At 45.7% G+C, this 6,599-nt stretch overlaps 1 non-coding gene across 1 annotated transcript; it reads right to left on the bottom strand.

Moving 5' to 3' along the window:
* Nucleotides 1-4,022: 4,022 nt before the first annotated feature.
* Nucleotides 4,023-4,096, bottom strand: Trnap-cgg (transfer RNA proline (anticodon CGG)). The gene has a single exon. It is a non-coding gene; the product is annotated as a tRNA-Pro (tRNA).
* Between the last annotated feature and the right edge of the window lie 2,503 nt (nt 4,097-6,599).

Here is a 6,599-nt window from a genome sequence, read left to right as displayed (position 1 = left end):
GGAAGGTACTAGAACGTCCATTTCACTTACAGCGTGTCCACAACCTAGAACCAGTTGATTATCCACCCAGAGCACAGTTTTCGCAGTGGTACCTGGAACAGTGTGAAATGCATCCTACGTTTCCATCCTCTGTGCTGTTTACCGATGAAGCACCGTTCGGGCGTGATAGAGTCTTCAACATGCACAATGCGCATGTTTGGAGTGAGGATAACCCACATGCCACAGTTAACAGCGCTCATCAAGTTCGGTTCATCGTTAATGTGTGGGTCGGTGTTGTTGGGGATTGTTTAATTGGGCCGTATCTGCTACCTAGGCCATTGAATGGGAGGCACTGTTACAATTTTCTCGCCAGAGCATTGGCAGAATTGCTGGAAGATGTTCAACTCCCTACGAGATAACGCATGTGGTTCCAACATGACTGGGTGCCGGCACATTTCAGTCGTCGTTTGCGTCGATTCCTGGATCGTCGTTTCCCAGAAACGTGGGTTGGAAGAGGTGGTCCTGTACCATGGCCTGCTTGATCCCCAGATATGTCCCCTCTGGGCTTTTTTGTGCGAGGAGAGATGCGCAACCTTCTTTACGCAACTCCTGTTGCATCAGAAGAAGATCTGGTTGCCCGGATAGTAGCAGCAGCAGGAACAATTCAGAATAGTCCTGGAGTTTTTGCCCGTGTCAGTCCGAACATGATCCGACGGTGTAACCTTTGTTTATGTGTCAATGGAGGCGTTTTTGAAAATCTAATTGGGTTGTGTTAATGTTTTGTCTCTTGGTCATAAAAAAATGGAAAAGTGTTTGTTGGTTTCATTAATTTGCCGCCAGAGAAATCTTCCTCTACCGGTTTAAAAAATCCTCAATAATCCTCGTAGGAAAAAATTACATTAAAGAAAAATATTTGTTTTGATGTCCCATACAACCTCCCAGAGTTTGTCGGTTTAAATACTTTTCACCATGTAGGTGTTCACTCTTTCCGCGCGCTATACGAGATTGGAATAAAAGAGAATTGCGAAGGTGGTTCGTTGAACCCTCTGACAGGCACTTAAACGTGATTTGCAGATCCATGTAGACGTAGATGTAGATCTACTAGGATGTTATAGCGGTAACATCACTAGACTCAAGGGTTACGTGACATCTCAACGGGCCAGCCGTGTCCCTATGGCGATTCCGGGCCTTACACGAAGAACGTTGCGATAGAGGCCGAAAGAACTGTGGGCAGTTTCTCGCGCAATTTGAGCTGCGAGGTGTGACGCTGGCCGCTCCGTCAGATGCGACCTGATAGCAGCGTCCCACCGCTTTGTGTCTCCCTCTCAGCCTGGGGGTCCTCCCTCCCTCCCTACCACCATCCTGTCTGCTCCATCGCGGCAGAACACAGCGACAACACGGATCTGCGTTGACAGCTTCACAATGTCAGCACTTGGTGCGAGGAGGCTTCGGTACGAAAAGCATTCAGGAGCTGCAAGAACGACGTTTCGCCATTATATGGATTCAGGAGTGGAGCCAGTTTAGCGGTACAAGATTGGTGTAAATACAACAGCCGTTACTCTCGCAATCTGTAAGGCGAAACTCGTACGTTCTCGCCAATTGAAATCTAGCTATCTGGTTAGGTTGCCGGTAAATGCGCTCAGGTAGTAAAACCAATTATACTTGCACCCTTCACTGAATTCTGAATTAATTATTAGAGGTCTACCGTCTCTCTAATATTAGGATGCACATATAGAATGAGGTGAATATCAACGTTCTCGCATTAACACATCTGTTCATTTGAGGAGATATTTTGGTAAGGAACCGTTACACTGATTGGTGTAACTTCAATCGTGAAATCTAAGATTGTTATCAGGCGAGTCGTCATTCCTGCCCTTTCTCTTCTACCATAATCATCTAGGCGTAAATATTGCGTTATAATCGTCAGTAATCTGCTTCTTTCACTCACATCGAGGTCTGTCCATGCGATTATCTTCCATCGCCCTTAAAACATGTTTCACATACCCTGTTGTTGGGGCCCTTGGATCCCTGTTCTGTGCGAAGGCAATCGCAATTCGGCGGACATCAGTTACGCTTTGACATCTTTTCTCGTTGTTGTCGCTTTATTTTTGGTAGGAAACATCTCATTAGGGTTGGGTTGTTTGGGGGAAGAGACCAGACAGCTAGGTCATCGGTCTCATTGGATTAGGGAAGGACTGGGAAAGAAGTCGGCCGTGCCCTTTCAAAGGAACCTTCTTGGCATTTGCCTGCAGCGATTTAGAGAAATCACGGAAAACCTAAATCAGGATGGCCGGACGCGGGATTGAACCGTCGTCCTCCCGAATCATCTCATTAGGTTCAGGTCTTTACCGCTGGTAAAAATTATTTCTTTTAATAACTATGGTAGGTTCTTAACAAAGACAACCAGAATGTCATACAGCGATATTCGAGAGCTTGCTGACAAGTAATGGCTTCCAATTTTTTATTCTGTTCTTAATATCGCTTGAGGTATTACATGTCAACCGTATTACTAGGTCGGTTTTCCCGCTTCGCTGACGGAAGTTCCAATTTTCTGCCGCCAGAGAGCTCCGAATTGTAGCGGGTAACATGGCGGTGTGCAAATTAACTATTTCGGTGCGTGAGTCGTTGTCGCTCATCCTGTCTATCAGATCATTTATACACACTGTTCAACAAAATTTTGGAGTACTATCATAAACTGTAGGCTACGATACTAGAGATCTCATTGACGTGCTTTGTGGCTGTTTCCCAGTCGTGTAAACACACCGCTTACGCAGTGGCAAACCGCGGGCAATCCAACATGAGCAACAGTGTTATTCAGTTTTTGTTCAGTACTGCACGAATACGCCACGTAGAAGCGTACAACTCGTTGATGAAGTCCGGATAGAGGCTTTACTTTCGGCAGGTCCTACAAAGCAAGATGTTGCCGATAGCTTCCGTGTCACTCAAAGCGGTGTGTCTAAGGCGTGGAGAAAGACCAGAGAGGAAATGTGAACGATACAGCTTGCAGTGGTTGTCCTCGTATAACAACACCACTGCGGGGTCGTTTCCTCCAAATGTCGGCTCACAGGCGAACAATATCAACTGCTACAAATATTGCAAATGACTTTCCCAGCCAACAGGGTTTCGTATCTCAGACCTAACATTGCGTCGAAGATAGCATCAGAGTGGTATTCATTCCACCAGAGCAATGAAAAATTTTGCACTTACTCTGCGGAACTAACGCAATCGAAATACCTGTGCTCTTGTACATCGACGTTGGACCATTGCAGAACGAAGTAATTTCACGTTTGCCGACGAAACTACCGTGGGTTTTCGACCAGACGCCAGACGTGTTAGGGTTTGGAGAAGCGTAGGACTACACCACGTACGCCTACACGTTCAGGAACCCATCCGTTTGCAGGTGGAAGTGTAAAGAAAAAAATGGTTCAAATGGCTCTGAGCACTATGGGACTCAACTGCTGTGGTTATCAGTCCCCTAGAACTTAGAACTACTTAAACCTAACTAACCTAAGGACATCACACACACCCATGCCCGAGGCAGGATTCGAACCTGCGACCGTAGCAGTCGCACGGGAAGTGTAAAGATCTGGAAGACAGTAATGGTGGGATAGCGGACCCCTCTACTTCCCAACAGCATCCTAGTCGATAACAATGCAAGACCGCACCGTAGCCCATCAGTGTCTCGGTATCTGCAAAGGCGGAACTACAACCGAATGCAAACTTCCTGACAGATTAAAACTGTGTGCCGGACCCAGACTCGAACTCGGGACCTTTGCCTTTCGCGGGCAAGTGCTCTAACAACTGAGCTACCCAAGCACGACTCACACCCCATCCTCACAGCTTTACTTCTGCCAGTACCTCGTCTCCAACCTTCCAAGTTTTACAGAAGCTCTCCTGCGAACCTTGCAGAACTAGCACTCCTAAAAGAAAGGATATTGCGGAGACATGGCTTAGCTACAGCCCAGAGGATGTTTCCAGAATGAGATTTTCACTCTGCAGCGGAGTGTGCGCTGATATGAAAGTGCCTGGCAGATTAAACCTGTTTGCTGGACCGAGACTCGAACTCGGGACCTTTGCCTTCCGCGGGCAAGTCTCTACCAACTGAGCTATCCAAGCACGATTGACGCCCCATCCTCACAGCTTTACTTCTGCCAGTACCTCGTCTCTTATTCTGCAATCATCCCCTAGGCTGTGGCTAAGCCATGCCTCCGCAATATCCTTTCTTTCAGGAGTGCTAGTTCGCAGGAGAGCTTCTGTGAAGTTTGGAAGGTTGGAGGCGAGGTACTGGCACAAGTAACGCTGTGAGGATGGGGCGTGAGTCGTGCTTGGGTAACTCAGTTGTTAGAGCACTTGCCCGCGAAAGGCAAAAGTCCCGAGTTCGAGTCTCGGTCCGGCACACAGTTTTAATCTGCCAGGAGGTTTCGTATCAGCGCACACTCCGTTGCATTGTGAAAATCTCATTCTTGGAACAACCGAATGCGTTGGCCAGAACAGTCAGCAGACATGAATGCAACTGAGTGTGCATGGGGCCTTTTGAAGGTCATTCCACAGTGTCCGAATCCACCTGAAGATCTTCAGTGTTGTGTCTAGTTCATACAGCATAGACACAATGAGGTAGCTAGGTGCACGCTAAACTAACGCAGACGGGCTTGAAGTTCTGGAACATGAGACTTATTAATGAATAAGAAGAAAAGTACGTAGATGTTACTTAACTTTTATTCTCTTGTTGGAATACATCTCTCTTGAATATTAGTACGCTATAAGCACTGATACAAATGGCGCCTTGCTAGGTAGTAGCTATGGACTAAGCTGAAGGCTATTCAATCTGTCTCTCGGCAAATGAGAGGAAAGCTTCGTACGTCTGGTCGCAAGCTATGTTGTCCGTACAACTGGGGCGAGGTCTATTCCGTATCTTGTGACCTGCCATGTGGTGGCGCTAGGTTTGCGATTACACAGTGGCGACACGCGGGTCCGACATGTACTAAGGACCGCGGCCGATTTAAGTTACCACCTAGCAAGTGTGGTGTCTAGCGGTGACACCACATTCAGGACCTCACTGAAGCTGCCATTGAGAAGTGGGACGTCATAACAGAGCATACCTCGCAGAGCTAAAGACTGGTAATCATCATCATCAGATAAAGATTTTCGCTGTTTCTGTTTTCAAGATGTACACTTGAGAGAGTCCTGCTTTGTCTTGAAATGATTTGTAACTAACCATAACTTTTCTGGTTTTCAGAAGAAATAATGTCTATTGCACAGACCTCAATGGGTTTACTATAAGAAATAATTGTAGTAAATTCTATGATATTCCACACATTTGTTGAGGTACGTATATTAAGAATCGGATACTCTCTTTCAAATTCTAATGTTGGCAAGGGTAAAATACAGGGAGGGAAAGGCTATTTACAATTTATACAGAAACCAGATGGCAGTTATAAGAGACGAGGGGCATGAAAGGGAAGCAGTGGTTGGGAAGGGAGTGAGACGGTGTTGTAGCCTCTCCCCGATGTTATTCAATCTGTATATTGAGCAAGCAGTAGAGGAAACAAAAGAAAAATTCGGAGTTGGAATTAAAATTCATGGAGAAGAAATAAAAACTTTGAGGTTCGCCGATGACATTGTAATTCTGTCAGAGACCGCAAAGGACTTGGAAGAGCAGTTGAACGGAATGGACAGTGTCTTGAAAGGAGGATATAAGATGAACATCAACAGAAGCAAAACGAGGATAATGGAATGTAGTCGAATTAAGTCGGGTGATGCTGAGGAAATTAGATTAGGAAATGAGACACTTAAAGTAGTAAAGGAGTTTTGCTATTTGGGGAGCAAAAATGTAGACTGGCAATGGCAAGGAAAGCGTTTCTGAAGAAGAAAAATTTGTTAACATCGAGTATAGATTTAAGTGACAGGAAGTCGTTTCTGAAAATATTTGTATGGAGTGTAGCCATGTATGGAAGTGAAACATGGACGATAAATAGTTTGGACAAGAAGAGAATAGAAGCTTTCGAAATGTGGTGCTACATAAGAATACTGAAGATTCGATGGGTAGATCACATAACTAATGAGGAGGTATTTAGTACAATTGGGAAGAAGAGGAGTCTGTGGCACAATTTGACTAGAAGAAGGGATCGGTTGGTAGGACATGTTCTGAGGCATCGAGGGATCACCAGTTTAGTATTGGAGGGCAGCATGGAGGGTCAAATTCGTAGAGACCAATAGATGAATACACTAAGCAGATTCAGAGGGATGTAGGTTGCAGTAAGTACTGGGAGATGAAGAAGCTTGCAGAGGATAGAGTAGCATGGAGAGCTGTATGACACCAGTCTCAGGACTGAAGACCACAACAACAACAGGATGGTTCATCCTATCACACATCTGGGGCACTCCTCTTAATTCCCCTGTCTCTGATGAACAATCGCCGTTCAGGACAGCGTAAGGTGTCAATTATTTAAAGTCTTTCAGTCACTAGTGTATCTGAGAACATATTCCGTAGGCTCGGACCTTCGTCAACGGTCTGCAATGTGGCTCTGTGGTAATCACTTTTCTGGGTGATAGTTATAATGCTATGACTAACCAACCCTAGTAGTTATTAACATTTTTCGGTATCGCCACATTCCGCATTT

Source organism: Schistocerca nitens, chromosome 10, assembly GCF_023898315.1.
Source record: "Schistocerca nitens isolate TAMUIC-IGC-003100 chromosome 10, iqSchNite1.1, whole genome shotgun sequence".
Classification (NCBI taxonomy): Eukaryota; Metazoa; Arthropoda; class Insecta; order Orthoptera; family Acrididae; genus Schistocerca; species Schistocerca nitens.
Note: the sequence above shows the minus strand (reverse complement) of the source record. Positions and strands in the feature narration are given on the sequence as shown.